At 35.7% G+C, this 14,028-nt stretch overlaps 1 protein-coding gene across 1 annotated transcript in view; it reads right to left on the reverse strand.

Annotated features, from left to right (window-relative positions):
- The window catches only part of LOC145247931 (influenza virus NS1A-binding protein homolog A-like), a 137,514-nt gene extending 135,515 nt beyond the window's left edge, over positions 1-1,999 (reverse strand). Inside the window, exon 1 of the mRNA XM_080109571.1 lies at positions 1,857-1,999. The gene's annotated coding sequence lies outside the window, so the exon portion shown is untranslated. The remainder of the gene's footprint in view (positions 1-1,856) is intronic.
- Between the last annotated feature and the right edge of the window lie 12,029 nt (positions 2,000-14,028).

The following is a 14,028-nucleotide window of genomic DNA, read 5'->3' on the forward strand; positions in this document are numbered from 1 at the left end:
ATGTTATTTAGAAACTCATGGGAATGTAAGGGGCTTAAAAAAATGTACTTTCACCTAACAATTTAATAAACAAAGGATATTGTCGAAATTGAATTTAACCTGAAAACGTGCTGAAATAATGTTATTCAGAAAGCCACGGTGTTTTGCAATCATTCTGTACACCTAACACTTAAAAAAATAAATATCGTAAAACTTGAAGGTGCTTACGCACTTATCGTGCTATGTTTTAAAAATAGTATTTGCAAGTTAAATTCAAGTTTCACGATATATTTTTTTTTAATTAAATTGTTAGGTGACACAGCACAGAATAATTACAAAACACCATCCCTCCCCATGTTAAGAATGGCATTCTAAACATTTCAGCATGGTAACGCAAGTACAAAATTCTATCTAAAAGCATGGTTCGTATTCTGCATAAGTACGAATTTCAGATAAATGTTCCTATTTACTTGCCTCCCCACGAGGGCTGAGCCAGACACAAGGTTGGTTTTTAATGTGGGGAAAATCCAGATCCCCAAAAAGGGGCACTCTGGATAGGAACAAACTACGTGCCCTAGCGTATTATAAACATCCCAACCTCCCCATGTTAAGAACGGCTTTCGGAATAAACACCGACCGACCTCGAAAGCCGTTCTTAACATGGGGAGGTTGGGGGTGCTTATTCCGAAAGCCGTTCTTAACATGGGGTGGTTGGGGGTGTTTATACTACGCTGGTGGGGTAGGTCGTAAAAAAACAAAAATTTTCTCAGTCATGAAGGATTTCTCCACCGACCGAAGACAGAAAAGGTGAAGGGTGTAGCAAGCACGCAGTAGCATCAGAACACATTACACAGTGATCTTGATTTTAGATAAACATTAATATGCGGCGAAGAGAAGAGCAACAGCAGTTTCAGTTATCCTCAAGTGGCTTTTGTTAAGTGATAACATTACGAAAAAAAAAAAAAAAAAATGAGAGGGGGGGATGACAAAAAAATCCCTATTTTTTTTTTTTTTTTTTTTTTAATTCTCATAAAAGAAAAATTCTCCGAAATATAAACAAAACGAAATGACACGGCTCGAAGAATGACAGATAGGAAGTTTTTGCCTCAGCGCGTTTGATTTAAGAATAGGGTGCTTGTGCAGAGAGTGATCCGTGCTATTTTTTTAAAAATCGTATTTCCAAGTTTAAAGTTTTGACATTTTTTTTTATTCATTTGTAAGGTTAAAGTATAGAATAGGTACAAAACACCCTCCCCATGTTAAGAATGGCTTTTTAAATAATAACGTTATTATTTACGTCCAGATCACTCTCTGCAACTAGTACTGAGAAATGAATAATTATGCATTTCTGGATTTTATTTGTATTACACGAACACTACAAGTTTGATTAGAAGGTTCAAGTATAAAAAAATATGTACTTGATGAATGTCGGAGTTTACATCGACCATAACAGCGTTATGGCATAACGCCGTGAACAAAACCAAGTTAAAATAGTAGACTGAGTAAATAAATTCTAAAAAATCGGTATGGATCTTAGACTTACGTTTAATCCGACGAATAATCCTGCGAACAAGTTCAAAATTAATAATTAAGATAAATACGGATTTAAAATAAATAAATGGTCAATTAATTACAAATTACGTGGATTTAAAATACAATGTAGGGAACTTATGCAGGATACGGACCGTGATGAAATAACGTTATTCAGAAGCCGGAGTCCGGGATAAAAAAAGAAAAAAAAAATGAAAGAAAAAGAAAAACTAACACCATCGTAATATTACAAAAATTTAATTTAATTTGGAAAAATCCTATAAAGCACGGTCCGTATTCGAATTAAGAAGAAAAAAAAAAAATAATAATTTTTTTTTTTTACTTACCGCAAAAGCACGAGAAAACCAATAATGCCGAAATAATCACCTGGTTTTTCGTCACCGGCCTTTCTTTTTAATATTCCATTTAAAATAAATTATTTATTTAAAAAATAAATAAATCAAAATAATTCAACTTTCTTAAAAAAAATAAAATAATAATAAAAAAATAGGATCTTAAGACTTTAAATAAAGAGAAAGAAAAAAAATATTTAAAAAATATCTATGTAAAGAAGAGCAGGATTGGTATGATCTGGTCCGGCTCGATTCCCTGCGAGTTGTGACCGCCGTAAAAATGGTTAACTTAACTTACTAGAAAGATAGAAGGATAAAAATAACCATCTTCCTCTTTAGTAGGTCGAACGAGGCTCTTTCTTTAAAATAAAATAGCGAAAGCGTGCTTTTGTTCCCTCTATCAGATTAAAATAAACAAAAAGAAAAGAAAAAAGAAAAAAAAGAGTATTCCGTTCAGAACGCGCGAAGCTCCGACAAAAAGAAAGAAGAAAAAAAAAAACGAAGTGTCAATTTAAAATGTGACGTCATCGCTTCACTTATTAACATATCCACGACCGCCACCGACACATTCTTCACCCAGATTCACAGCAAAGCGATTCTTTAATTCTAACGATTTTCTTCCACCCCCGATTTATCTCTTACTCACTTTGTTTTTAGCTTCGAACAACCAGCCCCCCCCCTCCCATTCTGTTGGACCCTTAATTTTAGTAATCTGCTGCTCACCGAACAGCTTTAGAAGAAAAATAAATAGACTAAAAATAAAAACAAGGTTCCCGCAAACACAGGCTGTTGAAAACTTTCATCTACAAAGCATAATCGATAATGAAATGGAAATTATTGGATTCTTTCTTCTCCGACGCACGGAACAATTCGATGTTAAATGTTTTCAATCTTCTATCTTTATATTAAAAAAAAAAAATACGTGTCCATTTTTTGCGTGATTGTGTATACGTGTGTTTCCCGCCTCTACATGACTTACATTATTATTATTATTATTATTATTATTATTATTATTATTATTATTATTATTATCATTATTATTATTGGCTCACATGGAGCTTTCACACAAGTCAACAAACGATCGGTTTGGAGACCTGTGGTGTTCTCTGGAAGCTGAGTGACAACAAGTCTCCCCAGACGTCCAGCCAGCTCTCTCCACCTCCTTCGATAGCATTTGCAAATAAATTTGCGTCATCGCAACAGCCGCATACCATTGATTTCTCGCTGGTAGTGACCATTGGTTTATACTGGAATTTGAGAGGCATTAAAGCCTCCCAACGATCCCAGTTCTCTTCGCGCTTGTCCAGCGCCGCCAGCGTAGGTCTGGCCAGCGCCAGCGCTCTCTCCTCGGTCTTTCCATCTTCCTTGACCATTCTCGGCTCTTTGGTATCACTTTTCTATTGGGGGGGGGTGATGATGAGACAATGGGGGGATGCATGATGGTGGTGTAGAACTTGGTGATATGCAGCTTCGGCGTTCTTCATTCCCTGTAACGCTTCTTTGTTATATTGTATTGTGTTATTCTCCGCATTCTAGGGTTTTCCTTAATATTTCAGCCGTTTTCATTATCGTTGGGCGTTGTATTTTTGCAGTTATTCCTCTGATTCCAATTTCTGCTATTCTTTTTTCGAAGTTTTTCGGAATTGTTCCTCCTACTATTACCGGTACTATTTTGATTTTCTTGATCATCCAAATCCCTTTTAACTCTCTGGCTAGCTCTGTGTATTTGCTTCGTTTCATTTTTATTATTATTATTATTATTAATATTATTATTATTATTATTATTATTATTATTATTATTATTATTATTATTAATATTATTATTATTATTATTATTATTATTGTTGTTGTTGTTGTTGTTGTGTTTGTTGTTGTTGTTGTTGTTGTTGTTTACTCACTAGGCGTAGTCACACAAGCCATCACCAAAGATTGCTCTTTGAGAACATTTTATGATTTTATGGTGTTCCCTGGAGCCGAGTGACAACAAGTCTCCGCAGTCTTTCAGTACTCTCCACTTCTTTCGATAACCTTTGCAAAAGAATTTGCGTTCTCGCAACAACCGCTTACCATTGATTTCTCGTTGGCGGCGACCATTGGTCCACTGGAATTTGGGTGGCAATAAGCCTCCCTCCCTCAAATCCCAGTCCTCTTTGCACTTAACAAACAGAAGTCTGGCTAGTGCTTTCTCTGTTCGGTCTTTCCATCATCCTTGACTCTCATTATTTGGTGTGGTGCCGGTTTATAATGACTCTTACACACAAAAAGGGGGTGGGGCGATATCTTATACAGTTTCAGTTTTCATGATTTCATGTAATGTTCCTTTATGTTTTGCATCTTTAATCCTTATCCTTGAGTGGCCTCTCGACCTTGATAAGTGGTGACGCCTATGTAAAAAAAAAAAAAAAAAAAAAAAAATCCGTACCATTTTCTATGTCCAGTTTGTGTGTAATTTACGTGTGGTGTTATTATTATTATTATTATTATTATTATTATTATTATTATTATTATTAGTAGTAGTAGTAGTAGTAGTACTCACTAGGAGTTCTCACACAGGGCATCATCAGCGATTACTCACTGATAATAGCCAGTGGTGATCTCTGGAGTCTGGGTGACAACAAGTCTCTTTGGATTTCTAGTACTCTCCACACCTTTCAATAACCATTGCAAATGAACTTGCGTTATCGCAACAGCGGCTTACCATTGATTTCTCACTGGCAACGACCATTGGTCTTCACATGAATTTGAGTGGCATTAAGGTTCCAATCATCCAGAAGAGGTCTGGTTAGTGCTTTCCCTCTTCTGTTCTTCCATCCTTCTATACCCTTCACAGCCTCCGCTTGTGTCTTTTTGAGAAGGGGTGAGGCACAGTTTATAAGATTTCTTGAAGTTTCAGTTTTCTTGCGTTCATGAGGTGTTCATTAAATCATTCTTTTTCAGTTCTGTTGCAGTTCCATATTATTATTGGCTCACAATGAGCTTTCACACAGGTCATAAAGGATCACGCCTTGAAAACAACTTGTGGTGTTCCTTGGAAGCTGAGTGACAACAAGTCTTCCCAGATTTCCAATACTCTCCACCTCTTTCGATAGCATTTTCAAATGAATTTGCATTATCGCAACAGCCGCTTACCATTGATTTCTCGCTAGACGCGGCTATTGGTCTCCACTAAAGTTTGAGTGGCAATAAGCCTCCCCAAGGTACCAGTTCTCTTGGCATTTGTCTAGCGGATATCTGGTCAGCGCTCTCTTCTCAGTTATTCCATCCTCCTTGACCCTTTTCGGCTATTTGCTATCATTATTTGGGGGGGGGCGGTGATTGGATAATGAGAGAGGGGATAGAGAACTTATAGATATACAGCTTCCTTAATATTTCAGTTGTTCTCATTATTGTTGTTGTTGTATTTTCCCAGTCATTCTTCTGATTCCAATTTCTCCTATTCTGTTTTCAAAGTTTTTTGGAATTGTTCCTAGTGCTCCTATTATTATAGATACTACCTTGATTTTTTTTACCATCCATATCACTCTCAGTTTTCTGGCTAGCTCTGTGTATTTGCTCCATTTCTCCTTTTCTTTGATATCTATCCTGTGGTCAGCTGGGACAGAAAAGTCTATGATTTAGCAAGATTTTTCTTTCTTGATAATTAATACGACATCCGGTCTTCTTGCTTGGATGGGTTTATCTATTTGTCCCATGTCCTATTAGATTTTGTGATTCTCGTTTTCAATTACTGTTGCTGGCTTATGTTTGTACCATTTGTCTGTGCGTTCGAGATGCAGTTGTTTGCACACTTCCCAGTGTACTGCCCTTCCCACTTGGTTGTGCCTATTCTTGTATTCCTTTTGGGCTAGTTTTTTTTTTTTTTTTTTTTACATAGGCATCACCACATTATCAAGGCCCAGAGGCCATTCAAGGATAAGGGTTAAAGAGTGTACAGTAGAAATTGGACAATATAGTAATCATTAGTAATGAAAATTTGGTAAATTTGATAACTTATATGGAACGGCTCATCAAGAACTTATTTACTTTAGACTTGAACACAACCATATTGTAGTCAGCCGGAAAGCAGGAAAACGGAAGACAATTCCACAGGCGTGCAGTTCTAAGAAAGAAGCTTTGTTCATGGAATCTACGTTTAGGTTTAGGCACAGATAAAGAGTGGGGGAAATTATTGATAGTGTTTACAACTAGACGAGTGTTTCTTGTGAAAGTTTGGCGAGGGGGGACCATAGATTGAAGCTCAGTCGAACACTTTCCATGAAAATAACGATACATCAGAGACAAACTCGCAACATCTCTTCTGTGAGATAGAGGTTGCAGCGAAGAGAAAAGGACATCTCCAACGAGGCTACGAAGTCTATTTTGAACTCTATCAAGGCAGGACAAGTCCTTTCTAGCAGCTCCTGCCCAGATGTGGCAACAGTATTCCATCTTTGGACGTACCTGGCTCTTATATAGATAGAGAATAGCATCAGCAGTGAGATATTTACCGGATCGATAGAAAGATCCCACCATTTTTCCAGCGGCCTTGGCAACAGATTTGATGTACGTGTTCCATTTAAGATCAGGAGTAATGGTCAAGCCCAGTGCTACATTCGCTTACTATATGGTTTATCGTTTCGTCCCTTGGTCCACAGGGTCTGCATTTGCTGTTTTCTTGTGTTTTCTCGATCTTTGCTTTGATGTGGTTGGTTCTTATCGAGTTAACTTGTGCTGTAGTTATTAAGGATTCAGTTTCTCGGTTTACGTGTCTTTTTCACATTCATGTCCAAGTGTTTTCGCCATTCTCATCTTTTGTCATCCTTATAAATCTTCCGTGTAGCTGTTTCTCTTCCTTTTTCTTTTCTTGTCTTATTATTTGTCTCTCTGTTTCCTGTTTTGTTGACTTTTTCAGTGTCTCTCGCTTCACCGATTATCCTTTCAGTATTATTATTATTATTATTATTATTATTATTATTATTATTATTATTATTATTATTATTATTAAATTTAAGTTTATAGAAGGCAGAACAACGCAAAGGTGTGGCGAATAGACTTCAACTGACGCAACTTAAGATATAATGGTGGAACCAGCTACGCAATTTCACTTTTATTGATCCAATCCATGTATATATGCATAACCATACATATACATGTTTATATATATATATATATATATATATATATATATATATATATATATATATATATATATATATATATATATATATATATATATATATACTATTTTACATGTAGGATGTTCTTACTTGCGTCCGGTGGTCGAGTGGTGTGTCCGTGATGCTATATTTCAGGATGTCTTTTCTTCGTCAGGCGTGTGTTCGATTTTTAATCATGTATGGAAGGTGTTATTGTAGATGGAGCAGGTTCGCAGGAATTGGAAAATTTTTTTAGTCGTCATTAATCTTTGAAGGTTCCGTCTTTTTTTTGTTTTTTGTTTTAGTTTTCTTTTTTCTGTTCAACTGTCAACTCTTTTCATCAACCGCATATTCATGTAAGTTATTCGAATCTTTATGCTGCCATTATTATATCGTGAAGTTCGATATAAGCAAAATAATAATTCAAGGTTGAATAATTATACGGACAATGATTCAGGTAACACAATAATAGTTTATTGTACGAATAGTACAAACAAGAATAGAGTCTAATGAATCACACACACACACACACACACACACACACACACACACACACACACACACACACACACACACACACACACACACATATATATATATAATAATAATAAGAAAAAACTCCACGCACGCTGTCGGTGGAATCCACTTCCATTTTTACCGACAGACTTCATATATATATATATATATATATATATATATATATATATATATATATATATATATATATATATATATATATATATATATATGAAGTCTGTCGGTAAAAATGGAAATGAAGTCTGTCGGTAAAAATGGAAGTGGATTCCACCGACAACGTGCGTGGAGTTTTTTCTTCTTCTCTCGTCTTTTCGTTGGTGTCTCTCACGACTAGCTAACCAGTGATAGCGTTAGAGAGGTGCTAAGTTTTCCCATTATAAAAGGAAATGTCGTACTAGCGGAAAGGGTAGACAATCCAAAATTAATGCTTTTAATCAATCTAAAAATGTACGTAATTAAGCTCGATTTAGAAGACATTTTTTTTCTCCAAACTAAAGAAAAAAATTTTTTTCCCGGACCCACCGATTACTGTCTTCAGCGGAGTTATGTGGGAAACGTGCAATTTTTCAAGCAATGGTTGAAGTAAAAAAAAAAATCATACATTTCAAAACATTCTAAAATCAGTTACAATTCTTAAGATTTATTTGATTAAGTTTATCTTTTTAAAAAACAAAAGTATATAAAGAAATACATTCCATTCATTTGATAATATTTTAAATTGAATGCTACATTTTATTTTAGGCATTATAAAAAATATTTTGAAAATAATTATTTTGAAATATAGAATATTACATTTTCTTTGTAAATTTTAAATATACAGATTGGAACGATAAAATCGTCGTCCTAGAAAAGACGAGATGGTTCTATTTTCCTTCGATGAAAACCGGCTTTCTTTTTCTTTTCTTTTTTTTTTTTGTTGTTGCAAACCATCTACTAGTTCGCCCGTTGGGTACAAATTCCAAGAGCAATAGGAGCCTTCTATCATGTCTGAAAGTGACACAATATTTAATGAACGACATCGGAGATGCACTGCTGTATAGCCCATGCTCTCAACCGATCCAAGTTATAACAACAGGACCATTGCCAGCACCCTCAAAATGCATTGCTGAATTGCCACAAATAACAGGAACGTACCCAGGGTGATGAAAACAAACTTTGCAGCCACGGTTATCGTGTTTGGTGTGGTTTCAAGTGAGCGTCACATCATGCCACCTCACATCTTCAAAGTCGGCTTGAAAATTCAACACCGAAGTGTACCTGTATGTGCTAGTGATCCCGTGGTGCAATCAGGTCGCCGCTGGCAGACCCTGGGTGTGGCAGCAGGACTCGGCGCCAGCCCACAAGTCCTAAGAGACCCAGGCTTGGCTTCAGAAGGAGTGCTATGACTTGGTACCCTTTTCTCACCGACCCCTCTCCTCCTCCAACTTGAACCCGCTGGACTACTTCGATTGGTTGCATGTCGAGAACATCACCAACATGACCTCCCACAACATCAAAGCCAGTCTGATTGCTGCCATCTGATGAGCTCCCGCCGGCGCTTGTGAAAAAGCATGCTCCTAGTTCTGGACCGATATCGAGGTGATGATTGAACCTGAAAGCGGTTACATTGAATAGATGTTAGCTCTACTACATAATTAAGTTACTGGAATTGATTTCTTTCAATAAAAACTTTAAAATAATGCCGTAGTGTTGTTTTATTTAGGGCGACACTTTTATCGTCCACCCTGTAATTTATTTTTAAAATATTGTTGCTTAATTTTTAACAATTTCAATTAAGTTTAATAAATGTTTCGTTATTTAATTTATTTTTAAAATATTGTTGCTTAATTTTTAACAATTTCAATTAAGTTTAATAAATGTTTCGTTATTTAATTTATTTTTAAAATATTGTTGCTTAATTTTTAACAATTTCAATTAAGTTTAATAAATGTTTCGTTATTTAATTTATTTTTAAAATATTGTTGCTTAATTTTTAACAATTTCAATTAAGTTTAATAAATGTTTCGTTATTTAATTTATTTTTAAAATATTGTTGCTTAATTTTTAACAATTTCAATTAAGTTTAATAAATGTTTCGTTATTTAATTTTCTCTGTTATGACATGTTGCTACTTTCTTGAACTTGGTTTGAATTCCCAGAAAAGTTTAGTTAGAAAAAACCCCATTAATTTTGGGTTCTCTTCACTTTTTTTTACTAATATAACCCTTCCGAAATTGAAAAAAAAAAAAAAACAAACAAACAAAAAAACTTCCAGTGAATTAAAATGCACTTGTGCATTATATCCGTCACCGTGACACTGTTTTAATTTTCAGCAACCTATACCAAACAGTGCAGGTCACTCAAATAAATATATCATTTGTTATTCATAGAAAGGCTTTGTTTTTGTTTTGTTTGACGACCATGTATGTAGCGTCATCTTTGTTTGTTCAATAAATCTTAATATTAAAAAAAAGATGCACGTGATTTTTCTGGAGCCGCAATGAGCTCAAAATGACGGCCTAATTTTCAGAAAGTATTTCTGTTCAAACAACACCGTAATAATACTGACAAATTTCCAGCATCAACGCTTTCTCTCACCTTGCCAGAAATTGACAAACCGTCTGCTTTTTAATCCGTTTTTGCTTCCTTCAGTGTCACACTGTTTTTAACTTTTGGCAACCTACACCCAACGATGAAGGACACTCAAATAAATATATCATTTGTTATTTATAGAAGGGCTTTGTTTTCTTTTCGTTCGGCAATTCTTTTATTACAAAGCATTTTAACAGTTAGTCTTGCAATTAACGCAAAGATTAGCCTGTATATGAGTACTGAAATCGTCTGTTCGAAATCAGTACGTCCAAGAATCTGATTGGTTCTTGTGTGACCAAACAACCTTACTAGGACAGTTCTCCGAAAGAGCGAAGCAATATCTATTGTCATAACTACTACAGTCCTAGTCCTCTTTTTTTTTCTTACATATCTCCTTGAACTTGCCTTGATAATCACCCAATATGTGATATAACAAATTATTTCTTATCTTCCTTTGTTCCCCTGGTGCAACCAGATCAGGCTGCCGGAAAATGGTTCCCTGACTCAAATGCACCTAAATCTACATTAACACTTTTTTTTTTTTTTTTTTTTTTTTAAACTCTTTACACAACTAAGTCACGTTCTGTGTTTTTTCATCTTGTATTGAACGTTCTAAAAAGAAGACATAATTATTTTAAAACGATTGTTATTCAAATGATTAGACAGAGCTAAAAACGCCCTTTCAAATAATAATATAAAGTAAAGGTATTATAACGAAAACTTATTTGAGAATACATCATTTGAAATTAAAAAAAAATTCGCAAGAACTTTCTTCTCAATCTAATATATACGCACATTTGGCTATATAACAGTAGTGGTTGGCCTTCGGGACAAGATCAAAGTGTCTCGACACAAATAGAATTTTATTAACATTGTTATCTTTTTTGTATTTTTTGATATAAATAAAAAATGTTTCAAAAATTGGGTTTAAGTAGGAACATCCTCCTCCTCCCACCACACACACACACAAATACAAATTTAAAGGGGTAACCATGATAAAAGATGCTGGCTGAGAGAAAAATCACTTAAAATTTACAACAGAGACAAGATGGATCAACCAACCTCATCATCCCCCCTTCCTTTTGAGTTGGCCTTGTACCTAAGTTTTTTGTTCATTTTCCCAATTGTATTTTTCTTCCTGTGAATAAAAAATTTAATATCTCAAAGTGTAGTATCTGTTCTTCAGATGCTGCACTTCAATTTCTTGTTCTCTGTCAGTGGAGGAGAAATCCTTCACGACTAAGACAATTTTTTATTTTTGTTCCTTTTCTTCGCGTTAAAAAAAACGACCCTGTTGTCTAACTCTGTCCCGTGGGGAGGTATTGCAAATAGGAACAGCAGTAGTAGTATCTTTAATCGTTGCTATATATTCATTTTTGGCAGGGTCTCCACCAGAGACCTCAGGTAAGAAACGTTGGCATGATGTTTCCATAGCAAAACTATGCCCCTTTTCGTATACCCGTTTTACATAGGTTGTGAACTGCATTAATAGGGACAGTGTGTCATGTGTGTGGCATATCCATGCAAAAATCCCCACAAATTTGAATATTCCGCGCCTAGCTCAGAACATATAGCGCCATTTATTGAGATTGTCGGACTGACTTCCTCATCTTGGTTGTTATAGTCACAACGTTTCGGCCGTTTTGCCCTCCGGCCTTCATCAGGTGTTTTGTATCGAACTGGGGAACCATAACCAAGATGAGGAAGTCAGTCCGACAATCTCAATAAATGAAAACACCTCATCTAAAAAATACAGACAATATAGCGCCATTCATGTGACATTATCGTTTAAACATTTTTTTTTTTTTTATATATATACCAAGTCTAAACACGTGACTTCTATTCGGCACTGACCTAGGGGAAATCCCAGATTAAACGAACACGTTTTACGATTTAATGAAATATTTAACAGCCGAGATTCGCAAAAAAAAAAAAAAAAAAAAAAAAAAAATGATAATTGTCAAAATTGGGTTTAAGTGTTTGTCATTCTCAAAACCAGTTGAAACCGGTCTGGACGGATTCAAACAACCATTTAACACTTTTGTAGGGTTTATTATACAAGAATAAATGAACATAAAATATCTGACTGTTTCTTCTTTTCTTTTTTTCTTCATTTTTAACGAGGGGTCAACACTTATCAAGCTCTAAAGGCCAGTCGAGGATAAGGATTAATGAGTGTCTCGTGGCCGGTAATGTAACATAGAGTGGGCGTGCGTGTACAAATATCTGCGAAATAACGTCACCGGTACGGAAAAATAAAGACTTTAAAAAAAGAGATCACATTAGAGACAGGCATAACGTCTGAGATCACGTTAGAGGTATGGGTGACGTTCTGAGAAGATGAGCACGTAAGGAACGACACAGCGGTAACGAATGAGGAAATAAATATCGTTGTACACACGCACACACACACACACACACACACACGCACACACACAAAAACGAGTTAAATGCATGCGAAATGACGTCACTCGTAAAGAAAAAGACTATAAAAACAGAGAAAGAGCACGTTAAAAGAGACGATTACTTTAGAGGTGTGGATGACGAAAAGGAGGGGCCAGTCAGTTTTAAAGCCTATTCAAAGTGTAAGATGATCCAACATATAAAATTGTCTTGTTAAGTTCTTGTTATTAGACCTAGATAGCATTTAATCTACTAAATCGATATTTAATTCTACCTGATCACTAATTTAAGGAATTTTTTTGTTTCGTAATATTCACATGCTTTATAAGGAATCTCAATCTATTACTATGATGCGAAGAAAATGGGTTCCCTCTACCGTGCTAGAAAAGTACTTGCACCTGCCATTGTATCTCTACAAAGCCACCATTCGTCCATGCACGGAGTATTGTTGCCACATCTGAGCTCATGCATATACCACTAGTCTCACACTATTAGACAAGGTTCATAAAAGAGTCTACAATTGTTAGGTATTAGTTGGGCAACGCTAGAAAACATTTATTTAGTTATCTATCTATCTATCTATCTATCTATCTATCTATCTATCTATCTATCTATCTATCTAGCAGAGTAAACAACAGAGATTGAATCGTGGGAAACAATAAGTTGAGCAAACCTGCAGGTGCAGAAGGGGTCAAGGAGTCATGTTGTGACATGTATTAAACTCTATGACTAATCATTTGCACCGGAAGTATCCGAATGGGAACGGGATGTGTCGTGTCAGGTGTTCCAGTTTGAATAAGCTGAGTTTAATTTAGATGAGTTGGGTCTAAGAAGCCGAGGAAGCAAGATGGGTTAAACAGGTCTCCAAATGGATGCAGAGAAACATCACGATTCTGAGATTGTCGATTTCACCATATCCTGTAGAAGACTAGATTCCAGGGAGTGAAATAAACCAATATATAAAAACATACATCGTCTTGCATGCGTGCTTGTTATAGAAGAACCCAGCTCCTCAAGACGTTGCCGAATCCCCCAAGCAGTGGCCAAAAGACAGAAGCGACCAGCATCAGACATGTATGTCGTTATGTGTATGCGTATTATATGTCACACACACACACACACACACACACACACACACACACACACACACACGCACACACACACACAACTACTAGAATTTCATGAGCCGTTAAAAAAGACAATAAGTGACACAAGGACAAGCGTTCGTTAAATAAGCAGTTAGATAACACACTGTTCAATAAGAACGAGAACAAAATACACAGCACAATCTAATAGGTCTCGCACTGTTAACTAAGCTCCACCCCCTGCCCCATCACTACAATTTTGCATCCCTGTGTTTGTTTTACATTTGTGTACCAATGAATTTACTCCAATGAATTTGCTGCACTGGTGATGTTTCAACATAAATATCCTTGATCAACCCATCAATCAGCAAAATCCCACCCCTTCATTGTAGAGACACCCAGATGCCAGAGGGCTTTCTACTCTAATAGCTTATT

This window comes from Euprymna scolopes, chromosome 26 (genome assembly GCF_053919585.1).
Source record: "Euprymna scolopes isolate OS-2025 chromosome 26, ASM5391958v1, whole genome shotgun sequence".
Lineage (NCBI taxonomy): Eukaryota > Metazoa > Mollusca > Cephalopoda > Sepiida > Sepiolidae > Euprymna > Euprymna scolopes.